The sequence below is a fragment of the Callorhinchus milii genome, unplaced genomic scaffold, assembly GCF_018977255.1.
Source record: "Callorhinchus milii isolate IMCB2004 unplaced genomic scaffold, IMCB_Cmil_1.0 Scaffold18, whole genome shotgun sequence".
Lineage (NCBI taxonomy): Eukaryota > Metazoa > Chordata > Chondrichthyes > Chimaeriformes > Callorhinchidae > Callorhinchus > Callorhinchus milii.
The window spans coordinates 9,963,328-9,981,697 of NW_024704759.1; positions in this window are offsets into that span (position 1 = coordinate 9,963,328).

Sequence of the window (18,370 nt, forward strand, 5' to 3'; positions counted from 1 at the left end):
CCTCCAAAAAACAAAACAATAATAAATTGGTCATTTTCAATCCATGACTGTTTGTGGGACACTGCTGTGCGCAATTGGCTGCCGCGTTCGCCCACAAATATACAGTCAATTCACTTTACAGTATATTCTGTGAAGTGCTTTGGGAAGTCTAGAAGACGTGAAAGCGCGATATCAAATTATTATTATTATTACAGTGTAAAGCAAGCGTAACTCAACCCAGGGAGCTGATCAGGTCTGAGCCCTTTCTGGTCATTATGACTCATTGCCACAACCAGGCAATCAGCCAGCAGGGAAAGTGATTTCATAAAGAAACACTATGGGAGGGGAAAGATGAAAGTGAAAAGTAATTTGCATCGAAAGCAGTTCCCCTCCAGGAGGCTTCCCTTGTTTTTTTTTTGGTTTTATTGTGCGGAGATGGTGCATAATAGCAGAAAAGCACTGCACAATGGATTCAAAACAAAGTGAATGCGAGTACCTGAAAAACTGAACACAAAAAAAAATCCGATCAACCATTATTCGTGCACGCAGTGAGTCCACATTAGTTATGGTCATTTTTCAGTTGCATTTTTCTCTGTTTGCGAGATGACAAAAACCCAGTGTCCTTCCGTGCACTTCCAGCTCAAAAGAAGGCTGAGTGAGCTATTTTCAGGTCCTGATTAAAGCCATGCTTGAAATCCGTGGCAGTGCTGTGTGCAATGCCTCAAGCTTTTTGATACAAATTTCCCTCAAGAGGTGCATTCATAGATGCTAATCTGGTGTAGGATTTCTACCTGGATTTATTTAGACATGGACTGTTTTTCTACAGCATTTCAGAGTGTACATGTTTTGGACAATTCTTACATTTGGTCTGAATTTTCTGTAAATCTTCAAAATAACCAATAGAAATATTTTGGGGTTAGGGTTAGAACAATGCCATGGGTTCTCTCCACAAAATGCCGATGAATTAAGATGATTACATTTGCCAGACTTTGGGAGAATAAATCTGAAGTGAACAAACCGTGGCTTGGAAGAACTAGTATTTTTTTTTAAAAAATTAGTTTTCGCTTTAATTGGTGAGTATATGGGACATTGCTGTGTGCAAATCGGCTGCCACGTTTGCCTACAAAATTCACAATCACGATCTTTTACAGAAGATCCTGTAAAGTGCTTTGAGACATCCACCTGACGTGAAAGGCGCTATATCAAATGTAAGGATCAATATTATCATTATTCCAGAGTATTTCATTAACTGTATAAATAGTGCCAAATCAGTGTTTCATACAATTTGGCTTCATTCTTAGAAATATTCTGTGGATTTAGCTTGTGCTGCCCTCTTTCTAAACAATGCCCTCTTTGTTTTACTTAAAACAATTTACTTAATAATTTTCAACGTTGTCCTCAACATTACATTCCTGGTAGAATGAGTACAGGTGAAGTACACAACATTACTATAGTGCAATATGTCCATTTCAATATTATTTTTGTATCTTTATCTTTCCAAATTGGAGTACAAACTCCTGGAGCTCAGTGGTTAGAGCACTCGCCTCGCAAGCCGGGAAACTTGGGTTCGATTCCCGGCAGGGCAAACCTTGGGGAAGTTTCCTTACTCCACACGCCAGATAATAATCCCTCAAGAAAGAAAAACAATAATAAATTAGTCACTTCAATCCATACCTGTTTGTGGGATACTGCTGTGCACAATTGGCTGCTGCGTTTTGCCCACAAATATACAGTCAATTCACTTTACAGTATATTCAGTGAAGCACTGTGAGACGTCTAGAAGACGTGAAAAGAGCTATGTCAAATGCAAGGATTATTATTATTGACATAGACTCTTCTAATTGAAGCAATTGAGCAATATAAAACATCTGCTAATTGTCCCTGACTGTCATTCAGGACCAAAAATGAGGCTTAAAGAGCCATTCACTCATGAGACATATCTCCAAGAGAATAGAGTTTAGAAGCCATCTTTCACAAAGTCATACGTGCCACATCGAGTGGTTTTGTGTCATTCCTTGACAATCTTGTGCAGAGACTTGAAGTACAAAGCTCACTTTTAATGAAGCACATTGCTGGAAGTAATGTATTTTAATAGTATGATTTGAGGACTTATAAAAACGCCTTCATACATTCTGGCTTTATTAAGGAATGGAGTTGTAAATACTAGTTGACGTGTTTTATACAATCCCAAGTTTAATAAGTAATTAAAACAGAACTGAGAGTTTCAACAAAACTGAACAGTTAAGCCTTTAATTCCCCATCGACTCTTTTCTCTTGTCATTCTTGAGGCTGAATTCCCAGCTGATTGCTGCCTCTTGTCCTGTCACACACCCCATTCCTACCACACCCCCTGTCTTGTCTCTGGTGTCGCTACTAAAAAAAGACAATGATAAATATCAGAAATGTTCAATGGGATGGATTGCTACCATCAAAAATATTGTTAATATTAATGTGGGTCACAGACATTTCAATTTCCCTTCTCAACCCTTATTTGCTTGTTCATTCACTTCATCCGAGCATAAATGTCAGATGGCAATGATTAGTGGCTGCCTTTGATGCCCTCCCAGCCCACACATCCCCATCATTCTTCAATGGTTCCTGCACTGCGCCCATCTTTCTCAGACATGCATGATGCAATCCCATGGATTACGGTTAAATTGGCAAAGGACGAGTGAGTTCTCAGCCCTTTCCTTTACTAAGACCACATGTGCTTGCTCAGTTTACATTAGATTTAAAGCAAATGTTTTTTTGTGCAACGACTGAATTAAGACTGGAGGAGAAACTGGAGTTAAATCCACTGGAATAGAAACTCCACTGAAGTGAATTAGTAATGAGATCTCCTAACTTTGGGCTCAGTTCATTGAGGCTTGGTGGTGCATACAATATTAGTTTCTGCTACTTTTGTTCTAGATTCTTTTATCGTTTTGCTGTGCTCCCCAAATCATTATTGTAGAAAGTAAAATGGAATGCTACTACCTCCTATTTGTTAGGACGTTAATGGGCTAAAAATGCAACATTTCATAATAGATTCAATATAACTACCATCTTGCTCTGCAAATAGAGAGATGTTTTTAAAACCCCTTTTGATCAATGTTCACAAAGCTCAACACCATCAATATGGCCAACTGATGAGCTATCCATCAGCAAATGGCAGCCTCTAGTGGCAACACTGAACAACGACTAAGATCACCTAAATGACTGTTTAAAAACGATCTGTGTAATAATCTTCGTACTTTTCCTTTGCTGCTTTGTTATACGGCTTTAGAGCACGCTTGTAAATTCATGTCTCTCTACTGTTTATGGATTTTCCCAGTAACTGTCAGGTCAATTATATATTTGTGTATATCAGGGGAGTATTCCTGGTAGTATTATTATACCCACATAAGGCACTAACTATCCCCGACAAAGAACTGAAGTGTGGTAGCCAAATTTGAGTTTGGGAGTTCAACCGGTTTAATTTTAAAACTGCAACGGATTGGTACAAAATTCCACATAAACCTAGTGTCCTTTCAGTAACGTAAACAGAGTCCCAGAGAGTAGCACTGTTGAGCTCTTCAGATAACATGTCCCGTGGTTACCCTTGTACACTTACCTTCTCATAGTGAACATGATGCATACACGAGGCAGAAAGGAATGGATGGCTGAAGGCTCACGTGGAGAATAATCACAGGGATGGACTAGTTGGGCCAAATGTTCCGTTTCTGTGCTGTAACGGTCTGTGTAATTCTCTGTAATCTATGCAACATACTATTGACCCTTTTTTAAAAAAAATTGCTGACATGGGGTTAAAGAAAGATGTATAGAGAGGCAATTGTTTCATATTAATCTGTATACACACGCTCACTATAGATTTTGCTCTGTTTATTTCTTTTGAACTTTTGCCAAATCCATGGTACAATTACCATTACTTCTACCTGCCATGATTTGTTATTCTTCTGCTCTCATTTTGCTTATGATATCTTACTCGTTCTCCCGTTTTATTCCAAGATCCTGGGTTCTTACCAGTTTCCATTAATTTCACTGTGACAGGGCACATGATAAAGAATGGAATGGAATTTACACCGCATGAGGATCCTAAAATGGTGCTGGCTCATCTACTGTACTCTAATCTCAGTTCCCTGTTCTTCATCCATATACTTTTATACTCTTCTATTCTCCTCTTCAAATGTTTATCCAATTCCCTGATAAATTAATGGTTTCAGGCTGAATAGTTACTTGTGGCAAAGTGTCCCATGTTCCCACAACCCTGTATGTGGAGAAATGACAAACTTGCATCACTCACACTTGTCTTTACAGTTCCTCTGACCTTGACAATGTTGCCATGTGAACAGTTGCGCATTTTCATGCAAAATTATGAATTCCTTTGCAAAATCAAAAGATACGTTTACCATGGCAACATACAATTCTTATCAGCCTGCCTAATTAGGCTTAATTTGCAAATTGAGTTAATCATAAAAGAGATTTTCCATGACTGGGAAAACAAAACCTCATGGCTGAATCCAGCAGGAGGAATCTTAAGAGGAGTAATGCTCTTGTTTGAAGAAAGCTTTGGACTAAACAATCAGCTTCATGTTTGTGAACAGGAATCTTGGAAAACTGAGAGCCCTGCATTAAAAAGGCTGTTTCTCAACACGTGCGCAGCGTAAAGGTGATTTTATAGTTGCATGAAATATATGATTGAATTTCTGAAAGGTCTATCTATTATTTCACTGATTTCTTCCTCCGAAGAGATCTGTAAACTAATTCCTTGCAAAATGTATGTTGGGCACAAGGTGGCAGTATAGTGTAGCTGAGCCTGGTTAGGAAGCGATGGAATAATTATTATTATTGAAGGCCAAGACATCTAATCAGGACTAATGGAGTGACAAAGTCTGCAGTTCGCAGGCATAAAATATTAAACCAATTAAAACTGAACTTTCCATTGAATTTGGCATCCCATTAATTTTTATAACCAAAACATTAAGTGAAAGATGAACATCTCGCTTGACATTTTTGTAAGATGGGTGAAAGGAAAGGACCTTTGCTTAAAGTCATTAACAGTTTGTAGCTCGTGTGGTTTCCTAATGATATCAGCATTAAAAAAAAAATTGCTGTCTTTTCTCCTCTGTTAACTTCACCACTTAAGGAGCCAGAATCAGAGTGTTTATATGAAAAAAGCTATTCCCCAGGCTGTTTCTGCGTTAACGTGTGACTTGGCCCTTCTTTTACCCGAGATGACTTTTTAAAATTTTATTTCACAATAGCTGCAGCTATTGTTTTTTAAAACATTGTATTCAATGGAAAAAAATCTGTTATTGTGCAAAAAGCAAGAGGAGATAATACGAGAGAAGAGACACCAAAAAAAAACTTACTTTACAATGCCCCCTGTGATGCGCCAAAATTCAGAGCAATAACACTGACCCAAAGTTCTGAGGGTTATAGCAAACCATGTGTTTATCATGGCTATTAGGACCGTAATCAGTCAGTTGGTCACCATTATTATTATCATTATCATGAATACCTGCAATACAATTGGTCATGAGCACACAGCTTCTGATAGCTATTTACTTATTTCCATGTTGTTTGATTTTAAATGAGGAGAAGGCTGGAAGATAATTCCAAGGCGCAGAATATAGGGGGATTCTGAACTCTTCAGGTTAAGTTTTCAAACTGGATGTGACAAAGTATTACAATAATCTCTCTTGAATTCTGTATTAGCAGCTGCAGAAGTTCCTATTTAAAGAGCTTTCGAGGACTGAGATGTGGTGAGCTCTTAACATAATGTTGCTACTTCGAGTCTGGTAGTGTGAAATGTGACATCCAAGGCAAAGTCCAACTTCATTCATGCAAGATAGGTTTGAAACGTAATATCGTCTAGCTTGGGGAGGTGGAGTGTTTCAAAACTGATTTAATTTGAAAGAGGCAGCAGTTCAAGCAATGTTTAATGTGAATAAAAGTGTTTCTGTTTGAGAAGCCGAATCTTTCGAACAGATAAGAAACACCAGTCCCCAAAACTGTGTTTTGAAGATGAAAGTTTCTGATAAGCTCTGGGCTCAGGCTGATTTGGGTGCGGTAAAAGAAAGCACTTATCGTATTACTGTTGGATTGTACTCTTGTGCCACTGCTGTAGAGGGAATACCTACTTCTGTCAGGAAAATAAAGAGGAGGCTTCTAGGCAAATGCAGCAGATGCATCCATCTGGCTGCTGAAGGTGAAATTTATTACGCCTCTGAGTGTCCAGATATGATTACGATAAAGGAAAAGGTTGTTAAACTCCAATACAAGCTAATGAGTGAGGAATTAGCAAGCGAAACTTGAGCGCAAACCATAACCTACAGTTAAACAGTACCACTTAATTCTTCTGCTTCGTGTGTTTGTTTCAGGTTAAATATTACTCGGTAAGTTTGAGCAATTGAAAAAGAAATTGATATGTTCATGCAACTCTTAAAATAATCGATCTAACTGCTACAAAGAGTGAGCATTAGAACTGGTGAGTGCTGAAGCTAAAATCTTGAAGCAACACAGACTGATGTATGTTGGAACTTACTTTTATTTTCTACTCCCACCCCCAACATTTAAAATCTCATGATATTTAGGCCCCATTTGACATGGTGTGTTTATTTTTAAAATACACTCCATGTGTGTGCGGAGTATTCCTCCACAGTGTTGTCTCTGGGGAGCCTTTCATTATCATCATTGGCACTTGTGACTGCAGTTATAACTACAATGATAATTTTAAAAAGAGTTGTTGGCGGCACGTAGAAAAGCAGCAGTCAGTTGTGCAATTATGTGGAAAGTTTGTGGTACTTTGTGCTAAGACAGAAAATTCACGTCAAGTAACCTGACATTCATTCAGTCAAACTTGATGTAAAAATCTGACCTCAGCCTTGCCAGGCAAGCAGGAGCATTCCCAAGTCTGCAGAGAAAACAGATTGAGACATGGTCTCCAGGAATCTTCCACTAAACAAACAGTAGGGATGAGAACTTGGCAGGGACCCCATCTTAGTCTGAATATCTGTAACTTTTGCTGGTTGGCAACAGAGCATGGTTGAAAGAAGCTATGAGTGTGTTTGTTACTGCCTACCTATTTGTGGGAGGCAGAGATTAGGTAGATGTGGGATGTGAAGGTAGGAACAGGCAAAAATACTTTATATTAATTATTAAACTATATTGAGAGGCCCATCTGTGGTTGTACAGTGATCTCAACCAAGTAGGCGGGAGGGGCTTCAGGAGGGAATAAATCAACCATGTATCTTATTCCTGTTTATTAGTGATTGGCCCCAGCTGGAGTGTGTGTGTGTGTGCGTAAAAGTTAGGTGATCATCATAATAATCCTTATAGTTACGTAGTACCTTTGACATCAGGAGGATGTCCCAAAGCGCTTCATGGAATATACAGTAAACAATAAATTACATTTGTATAGTGCTTTTCACGTCGGGAGGATGTCCCAAGGCACCAGTAAAGTAGTGTGACTGTATATTTTTGTGGGTGAATGGCAGAATTGAACTCAACTGTGAAACCCCCACAGTCAAATAGACTGCTGACGCATTGTGTGGGCTCGCACATGGAGGTGAGTTCGTCTAACACTTAATCTAATTCCCTGCTTTGGAAGTCATTCAAGCTCTCAGCCCATTGTTGGCAGAGAGCGAGTGGGTAAATTGATCCACGTGGATTTGGCATCTAATCAAGGAAACTAAACAATCCCATCTGTTTGGCACCCTGCACTACAATAGTTTAGCAAATCTGTAATTAATTTCACATTTAATCTTGGAGCGTAATATTATTACTAATATAGGATTGCTCTTAGTGTTAAACTGCACAAAGGACACAATATACGTGGCACGATGGATGTTAATCTAACTTGCACTAGAATCACTGCAGCTAAGCTTTTAGTTTGCAGACACTTTCCTGAAATTGGAAGGCGTGTCAGTGGTATGAATCCCAATGAATAGCCAACAATATTACAACAAGAGGTTGGGTGGAGATTATGACATTTTCTTAGAAGGGGATATACACACGTGTAACGTGAGGTACAAAGTATCACTCAAAGTGTTAAACAGCAACCACCCTTCAGTAGTATTTCTACAATGAAGCCAGGTTATACCAAATTCTTTATTGCCTGAGGCTAGAGCAATTAAGGAACCCAGTTTAACACTGACATTGATTGGGATTTAGAAGAAACACTTCACATGATATTCAAAGGTGAACCAAACACTGGGATCTCCCAGATGCAAGCTCAGCTAGGCTAAGTCTTGCTGTAAACCTTGTCCTGAGCACCAAAGCTTTGCTGGAAGCTCATTAAAAATGCTGGCTTCAGAGTGTGGACACGAACCGATATAATGGAGGCGAAATAAAAGTTAGCATCAGCTCACCAATGATGAAGTGATGCAATTTTAACATGATTTGAAAATTAAATGTGTCTGATTTGCATGAAATCACTCTTCTGAAAAGCCTTGTTCCGTTTTAATTCTGATGAATAATAAAAGTAGTTTGGTATGATGTGCTAAATTAGGATCAATGGAAAGGAATGGTCTTTTTTAAAAAGAATATTTTTCTTGCCACAATATTCAAGGGAAGATTTTGTCTAATATTTCTTAATGTACTGCTCAATGATGAATGGATCATATTTATTATGCTGTAAACTGGATCGCCTTAATAGATTTGGAATAAGTATATTAATTGTTCAAGGGATGAATTTATCTGGGGGATTATTGACCAGGTTATACAGGGGGAAAAACTCTACTTTTTTTCAAAACTTTAACAAATCTAATTAATTCTTCCACATAACCCCAAGACTATGGAACTCATCATCATTTTAAACCTACCTTACACCTATAATGTGAATGCCTTTAAATCCTCAACAATGACTTCCTTCATTGATCTTCATCATTTTTTCCAACTCTTTTAAGCCTTGGTAGCTGGCATGCTGCATTATAGGTCTTGGCTTTTACACCTCTGTTTCCTTCATAAAATATGTAGAAAATCAATATGTTCATAAACTATTTTACGTTTTTATGGCCTGATTAGCTTTATCCTTGGTGAATGGAATAAATCTAGGCTGATTGCAATGGGTTGGTATTGTACAGTTAAAAGGTAGGTGCCATGCATACTTGAAAATGTGACCTTGCACTGGTTCAATTTCTATGAGTTCAGCACGTCATCACATTGTCAGCGGGCCACATGGATATAGTGCAAATTGAACACATTGTTCTCTCCCAAGTGATGCCTGGCATTCATATATCCTCAACAGCTGATCTATAGCGCAAATGGGAAAATAAATTTAACAGATGGGCAAGTTCCTGAAGTGAGGAAAGGCGGAGAAAGAAAAGAATAATGAAAAGTTAATGAATGGTAGGTCATGGGCACCATTTGAGCCATTAAATGAACCATATGTTCACTAGAGATTACAGCTAATATTTCTTAAAGTACAGCTCTACAATGAATGGGTCAGATTTATAATGCTGTACTTTGCCATAGGCTTAATAGAATTGGCGGAAGTATATTATCTGCTCAAGGGCTGAATTTATAACTTGGCCTTTTTGTATATGGCCTTGAGTGGTGAGGTGTCTGAAATAGCTTACACAAAGGACTTGAGCCTAACTGCAAGAAAGCTGGGAAAATCATGCAGGCTCCCTGTAAACAGTTCAAATGATAAGAAAATAGATTGTTTGTAATTGTCAGCCTAGCGCAAGTGCTAAAATCTTTCACCATACAGTCAGAGGGTTGTGGGTTTAAGCCCCAAGTTGGGACTTTGAATTCACATTGCTGGCTGACACTCCAGCAGTGATTGGGGGTAGGGTGTGGGGGGTGGTTTTTTTTTGGGGGGGAATGCTGGATTGTCAAAGGTCTGGTACTTTAGTGAAGTCTTGTCTTTGCCTGTTCAGGTTAATGATTCCCTGGCACTATTGCCTACAAAATATACAGTAACTACACTTTACCGTAAATCCATGAAGCGATTTGAGATGTTGTGGGGGATAAGTGCATATGTTCCAGTATCTCAGTTGTCCCACGTTACCATGCTTTATGTTTATCCCAGTGCTTCAATTGTGCTTCCAGTCCCCTCCGTTTCCCTCTCTTTCCCCTTCTTGTCTCCATTCCCTTCTCACTGTCCGGATCCATCACTGTGAAGCACTTTGAGATACTACCTTACGTGAAGGCACTATATAAATGCAAGTTGTTTTAATGCAGAGATTTCGAGGTAAGCTCCTCTCCAGGTCGAGGATAAAATTTGAGCCAAAATACAGTCAAAGCATCTCGAAAATGTAATGCATTCCGTTCATTATACCATTTCTTTAAACCATACTCTTCCCGTTTACATTGAATTCTGAGAAAAGACAATGCATCCAGGGAGATGTCTGTTTTTTGCCTCAAAGCATGAAACAGAATACTTGTTTATCACTAAAGATGGAGTGAAATGTCTCTGTACGCACTGCAGGATAAAGCAACAAGTCCTGCTCCCTGTAGCGCTCATTATATTTACACTTGTAGCTGCCAGTCTAGTCCATTAGGGAAGTTCAAATGCCTCTGCCGCAAATATATTTACAAGATACATTTTGTGATTCAATATCTATTTTCATTTTTTCCCTTTATTACAGAAAAATTCCAGCGCGATCATCCGGTGAAATGAAACTTTTCTGCTCACAACCATTCTCACAATATTTATGAAACAATTTTTTTTTGCTCATTAAAGCCTACACCAGTCTTTATTCCAAATCCAGCAAAGACGATTGACAATAGGGCGGCGTTCTGAAACGGGTTGTGATAAGGTGCCACAGAGTACACGTTCATAATATTAACGATAAATTAATGGCAGAACAGGGTGTTTGGATTGATAACCAGTTATGACCACCTTGTTCATAATGATGGGTCCCAGAGGTACCTTTGTGTTCTATCATTGGTAATGCAAACAAACAAAGGGAGCTCAAATTAATCTCAACACAAAAGCAGAACGAATTGTATTTGCAGTTAATATTTCCCTCACTACATGTGTTGTGTGTACAATTGGAAGTATTCCTCTACTGTCAGGTGAGAAGATAATTGAAAAAGGTGTTTATCGAGCAGCTGGGTGTCCATATTGAAGCTTTGGGCTAAACAAATTCCATTTGGCAGAGTAGGGACAATGTAGAAGCTATTCCATATATCTGTCAATGCGTGGCACATTGCTGTTGAAAGAGGTGAGACGCAAGGATGTATTGGATCTGAAATGAATAACATTAATTAATGCTTGAACTATGAGATCTCTTAACCGTCTTTAAATCTCCCACTGGGTTTTTAAATCTTCTACTGATGTAGTTGGGCTGGTTTGTGTGACCTTGAGAAGAATTCCTATCTTTCGGGCAGCAGTTTAGCTCGTAAAAAAATTGCAAATTGATTAAATTTGAAAGACAATATATTTTATATTTATACAGCGCCTTTCACATTGGAAGATCATCTCAAAGCACTTGACACTGCGGCCTGGGTGCCTGAGTTAAGGGTGGGAGCTGAAGGGGGTGGGGGTGGGCAAGGGAAAGGTGGCTGAAAGCACAGTCAAAGAGGTATGTCTTGAATTAGAACCTTTACAAGTTATGAAAAAAAGACATTGATTTTATTTATCATTCGTATGACCATGTATCGATGTAAGGACATGGCTTGGATATCGGGTGTTGTAACCTTAAGCTGGAGTGTGCATTGTACACGTTGCCAAAGTGCTGGTATTCAGCGACCAAGTTAATAGCAGGTCGGAGGTTAGAACAAAAACTGTCTCGTGGGGACTATTTTCTTCAATGGCGAGTAGGTTAACGTCAGTGTCACTGTATCTCTGTGTTGGTCTCTGGGGTTGAAAATGCCACAATTTCCAATGAAGGAGCCTAAGCCGGGGTTCTTTTCTGCAAACCTGGACGTATATCACGTGCATCACCTGCTTCTCACGTGCATCATGTTTACTGAAGAGGTACATTGCTGATTTCTAATTTAACACTTGTGCTTTTTGGGGGGTTTTTCGGTAGTGAATTTTGTCCTCATCAAAGTCCATGATATTAGTGCTGAGTATTTGAACAGTTTCCATGAACAGGTATTCAGTTTCAAGCAGTTTTCAGTGAGAGCAAAGGAAAATCTTCATTTCCCCAGATTGCTTTGTCTGCAATTTAGTTTCATGCCAAATTAAAACTTTATCCTATGAAACTGCACCTGCTGGAAACTGAATCGAAACTATCCAAATTATTTCACATGAAGTCAAACAGACAGAAAAGGCTTCATTTCATCCCATCTGCCTGCGCTTAGTTTGATCCCAGAGGTGAAAAGCCAACGTGTACATTGATGATTTAAAATATTCTACAGACGCTTTCAAGTGAAATATTAGCTGTTGATTTTATTTCCATTGAATTGTCCTCTGTTACTTAACGTTCCCCATGCAATGTCTTGCGTAGTTAACCTTTACTGTGATGTATAAATGAGTCTGCATTCTTTCATTCTCAAGTGTAATCTATTGCAACTCCTGGCAGATACAAAATTCATAAAGGTAAGACTGTAAGTGCTGTTCACATTTTTTTTTGATAAGAAGATTAATCTATTTTCCGGAGAACTCATTTGATAAAGGGGCTTTTTAATGCCATTCACAGAAAGTGACATGGGCGAAATCAGGTAATATCAGTTCAATCATCTCTGTCGATTTTCTCCATTGGCACAGAGCAAATCTAAATGTAATCCCATTTTATTTTATGAATTCGTTAATTATATTGGTCTTTTCTGGAAATGCATGTCCAGCTTTAAGCGGCAAATATCTATCCCAATCCCTTCCATTTGGACGTGTCCTGCACAATGTCTCTTCACCTGTGGTTCTCAGTTTAAAAATGAAGAATATAGTAGATGTTTGGTCTGGCTTTCCTCTCTTTGTCTGAATAGGTGACGTTTTATGAATCCGGATCATGATTTATGATTTTAAATGTTAATTTTCAAATCAATATTTAATTGGTTTTCCATCCAATTACATCCTGGAGAGCTCTTGAAATATACAGAAAACAAACTGGCTGCACACTCATCCAGTATTAATCCCCTGCAATTCATAGCTGGCCCTTGGTGACTGTGCCATACATAAGCAAGATGTTATTATAAAGGTCAAAGAAATATATGTGCTTTCGTGAATCGGCAACTGGAAAGGATAAGAGTCAACATATTAGATTTGTGATGGAAAATACAGCATTTTCAGCCAGAGCAATTATAAATAATAATTCTTACATTTAACATAACTCTTGCACCTCAGGAGGACATGTCAAAATGATTCATAGGACTTACTGTAAAGTCTAGCCACTGTGTGGTTAAATGTGGCAGCCAAATTGCGCACAGCAACGTCCCACAAACAACAGTGAAGCGAATGACCAAGATTTATCTGGGGGATTGTTGGCCAGGACACCAGAAGAAACTTCTCCTTTCATGTAGCCCATGAGATCTTTAACATCTACTCGAACAGGCAAAAAGCAGGACCCAGGTTGACATCTCATCCAAAGGATGGATATCTACAACAATACAGCATTCTTACTCCCAGCACTACATTGAGCTGTCAGTCTAGACTATATGAGTTCATGGCAAAGGAACAGACTTTGTACTCAAAGCACCCACTCCTTGTGAAGCAAATAGCCAATCGAACGGATTGTTCCAAAGATGCTGATCCTGGCAACAGTGACAATATTCTAAGGTTCTCTTTATTGCTTCATTCTCTGCCTTTTTGGGGGGTTTCTTGTGATTAATCAAAGCCCAAATTCAATGGTTAGATTAATTTATCTGATGGATCAAAAAAGTAATTTTTTTTAATCATTAAGAATGTGCAGTCGGGCTTCAAAGAACTCCCTCCTGCTCTGTCTTCAAAGAACCTCTTGATGGTTGACCAGCAAAAAGGTCAAAGCAAGTAGTTCTGATTCATGCAAACTACAAGCCATTACACAATACGAAAATGTTGTCTCTTTCATTTGCATGTACTCTACCATACATCTAGTATTTTATTAATGCTAAAACCTTGCATTTGATCTAGTACCTTTCATGTCAGGAGGAAGTCTCGCCCGCTTCACAAAACTTTTATTTATAAAGTGTAGTGACTGTGTATATTGTAGGCCAATTTACATACGACTCCTGAATCGGTGTACCAAAAACATCCATAAAGCAAACAACTGTTTTTTTTTAATCTGGCGAATTGGTGGCGAAAACACCAAGCGAAACTCCCTTCTCTTTTTGCATAGGGATCATTAATGTCCATCTGAGATCATAAGAAGTTTTTTTACAAAAAGTGCTTAAACCTATTTGATCTAAATCTTGCAGAATATTTGCACTACTCTCCAATTATAGTATCATACTGTTTTTTAAATGAATCTCATGTCTTGGTCTCAATTACTATTCCTGGTAATCTATTGTAGCTGTCCGTAAATTGATCGTAAGTAACTTGTGCTGTTATATTTAGATCTGTCATTAATTAGTACTGCACAACAAAAATAATTGGATTTGTAACCAGCTTTCGCCAGTACCCAGTGGGGAATTTTGTGGTCTACTCTCTTACATTGGAACTACAAGCTTGTTGTTAGGCCCCAGTTAGTTTATTTGTGATATTAAAGTGATGAATCCTGATTGACTTCTATTCATTGCTGATTCAGGAGTCGTACATTGTATATAAATACCGTAGTCCCAACAGGTTTAGATGAACTTTATCGTCCTTTTTAATTGCAGGTTTGTATTGACAGATGTTTTCTGTCTCCTCGGAGCCATGTTATGTAGCTCCAACTAAACAATTGACACCAATGATCACTTGCCTCATTAAATTAAAGTTCAGCTCATCAAGGTTTAGCTTTTGCACCATCGTCTTCCCTGCCTCTGCATACTCCTCAGAAACGTGATTTTAAACTGGACTATACCTTCATCTGAGTGCTCTTAACGTACACAATATGGTATGCAAGTGTCTTAAATCACCTACACTGCAATCTACATTTGTTGAAGGATTACTAAAAATGCTAGATATTATTAAACAAACAACTTGAGCTTGTTTATATGTGTGTGTATTTGGATTTGAATAAGGAATAGATTTTTTTGTTATAAATACCCTCTTATGATCCATGTTATCGAATATGACTGATTAAGCCATTAGCATTGCTGTCAGTTTACCAAAATAATCATTTCAATTACAGCTGAATGATAAAACATCAAATTTAAACATTCTTCATGTCTTTGATGAACTATTGGCCTTCTAATGTGCAAATAAATGAGGCAAAAATTGTTTTCTTTTTTGTCTGTCATTCTGAGATCTGTAAGAAAAAGCACTTTAAATTATCAATTCAAATATGAATGACTTCTACACTGAGCCAGGCCTGACCCAGTCTGGGGCAAGGGAAATTAATGTGCTTCAAAACTAGGGACTCTGTAGTAATTTTGTGAATATTGTCCCAGAGGCACAAGCTAATTTGTGCTCTGGGTTTAATCTATTGGTTTAAAGGATCATATTCATTTGCTCACTTATATTCTTCTACCAGATGCCTAATATCTGAAGCATACAGCAAATTCTGTGTCTGCAGTTTCTGCTTATAAACTGTTAATAGACCAGAAATACCAGAGGCTGTTGACAGTGTGAGTATTTGGGAGATTCTCTGTAACTTTCAAACTCTTTACCCAGCAATAAAAGTTTTGCCATTTGTGTTAATACAGGCATGTCAAGAATGTTGTAATTAATTTATATTACAATCTAAAACTTAAGGAAAATCTTTGCATTTGAGGCATCCTCCTGATATGAACGGTGCTATGTAAATTGTATTGTATTAGAATACCACAAAATTACAGGGCAGAAAAAGTAGATAAGTTTTAAATAGATTGAAAAGTTATGTCTTGATCAAGAGAGAGACGGGTGAGTAATGGAGAGCCATTGGAATCCAGTCTCTGAACGTGGCTTGTCAAATAACCAATTTTAGACCCTTTTAAATCTGCAGAAAATTTTCATATTAAATAGTCTCATCCATTTGGTTGATAATCCCAAACTCTCCATTTGTCATATGTTCCTCAGACTTGCTTGTATTCTCAACCTCTATTTTTTTGCCAAAACCTAATGAAATGTGTGCTGCGTCCTCCTAAAACTGCCAATTGTTAATCCTTGAAAAATCTCATGCTGTGGCTTGGTTAGAGCTGAATTAATTTCCTATAAAGTCTGTTTGAATTCCAGGCTTAAAACCTGACTTGTGGCGTTCAGACGAGCACTTTTTATTCTTGTTCAAAAGCTTGTTTCGTTTTGTAATTTGCAGATAAATGCACTCACACTGAGCAATTGCATTACCCAGAGAACCTATTGCTGCTGAAAACTATAGTTTTTTTTAAAAAAAATCAAACTCCTGCCTGATTGCTGGTGATTAGATGATCTGAATTGAGCAGCAGTTGGGGCACAGCTATAGGTCTGAATTTCCCTAAATTGTGTAGAGCAAAATCTGCCCGAGTTCCTGCTTCTGTCAGTATTCAATGATGACTGGTCAAAAGTGCAGAAGCAATTACTTGGAGGGTAATTAACAACTGGAACAGGTTACAAGAAAGGACGATGGAGACCAGGACTCTGAACTTAATTAAAAACAGTTTAATGCTGTGATGGGAGGTTGGGTGTTCTGGAAGGAAGAGATCAAAAAGCCAAAGAGTCTTCTTCATTCAAACATAACATAAGAAAGGTCCATCTAGTTCACCTTCCACCTTCCTGGGGGTCGCATGCACTTATGTCCCAAACTACCCGTATCCCATAATGTTATTTTCTAAAAGAAAACTATCTAATCTGTGTTTAAAACCTCACTTGCAATCCTACAAATTAGGGTGAGGGATGAGATGTGGCTTGGTTGTGATGTCCACTGTAGTCAAGCAGCCTACCAACACAAAACAGAAGCAGCTTGCATTCATACAACTCCCTTCATGTAGAGTAATTACTATTATTATTATTAGATATTTCGATTAATGACTTGGAGTAGTTTACAGAGATGGAGCAAGGAGGAGAGAGGTGCCCATAGGCAAGGTAGAAGTGGTCAGTTTTTAAGGTGGATTTCAATGCTTACATACATCAGGGAGCCGATAGGACCATAAACCCATAAAAGGAAAAAAGGAAGGAGGCTGAACTACATCACATTAGCATTAGTGTTGATGTCAGACCATGATGCATTGTTCAAGTGATTCTAAATAATTTCTTATATGGCATCATAAAATTTGATGCATCGTTCAAATTTGGACATAAACCCTTATGCAAAATATTCTCAATTGCCCTTGTTTGCTGATTTGAATGCAACATGTATAATTACAATGCAATAAGTGTCATACAAAAAACAAAAGTAACACTGTAGTCCTGAAAATATATATTTTATGATGCTGTATAAGACAATATTTAGGATGAAACCATCTGGCTAGTCAGTCTGTTACCAAAATTACAGTTGTCTCAGCAATATCACTTCTGCCCACCCTACCACACCATCACATGTCTGTTGTGTGGAATTATTCTGTTTGTGGATGTTGATGAACTTTGAAAGACTCCAAAAATTTTCAAGGTGTTCCTCCATTTATTCAATATCTTTAAATATCAGAAGCATCATGTCACAATAAAATCTTTATGGATTGCAAATTTATTTAGTTTGCAGTGCAGTCATGAACAGACATTCTTACACAGCCCAAATGCTAACTTTGGGTGAAGTGTAAATTGTTAAAATATGGGAAATATCATTTTCTGATGTTACATGCCACTAGATTAAACTCTTGATATCCCCAGATACTTGTATTCAATTGAACAAACAGATGTGCCTGCAGTCAATTAGCACCGAGGCCCATGGTGACCTGTCATGGCACACAAACAAATGGATGGTGCATTTTGTCAGTGTGCCCTTTGGAGGATCAATCCAGGGAGAGGAGCTAAGGCGTTCTTATTCATCCTTGGAGGAGGACTTCCTTTTTTTAACATGGGGATCACAGGCCATCTACATATTTATGGGCTGGCGCTGTGTTCCTAAAGTTGTCTGGGGAAGCAATCCGATGTTTGTAAATTATTTGGCACTGTACCTTTTTAAAGCCTGCCATTTGCTAAATGTCATGTCTGGCCTGCTGTTAATGTTGCATTAATCCAGGAAATGAGATATTATGACAAGCTTACATGGCGAGAGCATCTGTCATCATGGATGATGACATTTAACTCCCCTGCTGAAATTTGATCTGAAATTGTGGGGAAGAGGGTCGATGCTCTCCTGATCTTTCCATCAGCAGGCAGAGTGTGAGATCTGGCAGCTAATTATAGGCCCATTGCTGCTTGGGTGACCCACTGGCTCTGTTGCCCATCCAGCTTTGTAAAGTTTCCCTGGAATAGACCGATCTCTCCATGAAAGTGGTACAGCCAAGTTCACAAAAGGCATGTCACAGATTTACCGATTGACTGGCTTATTTCTATCGAATGACCTCA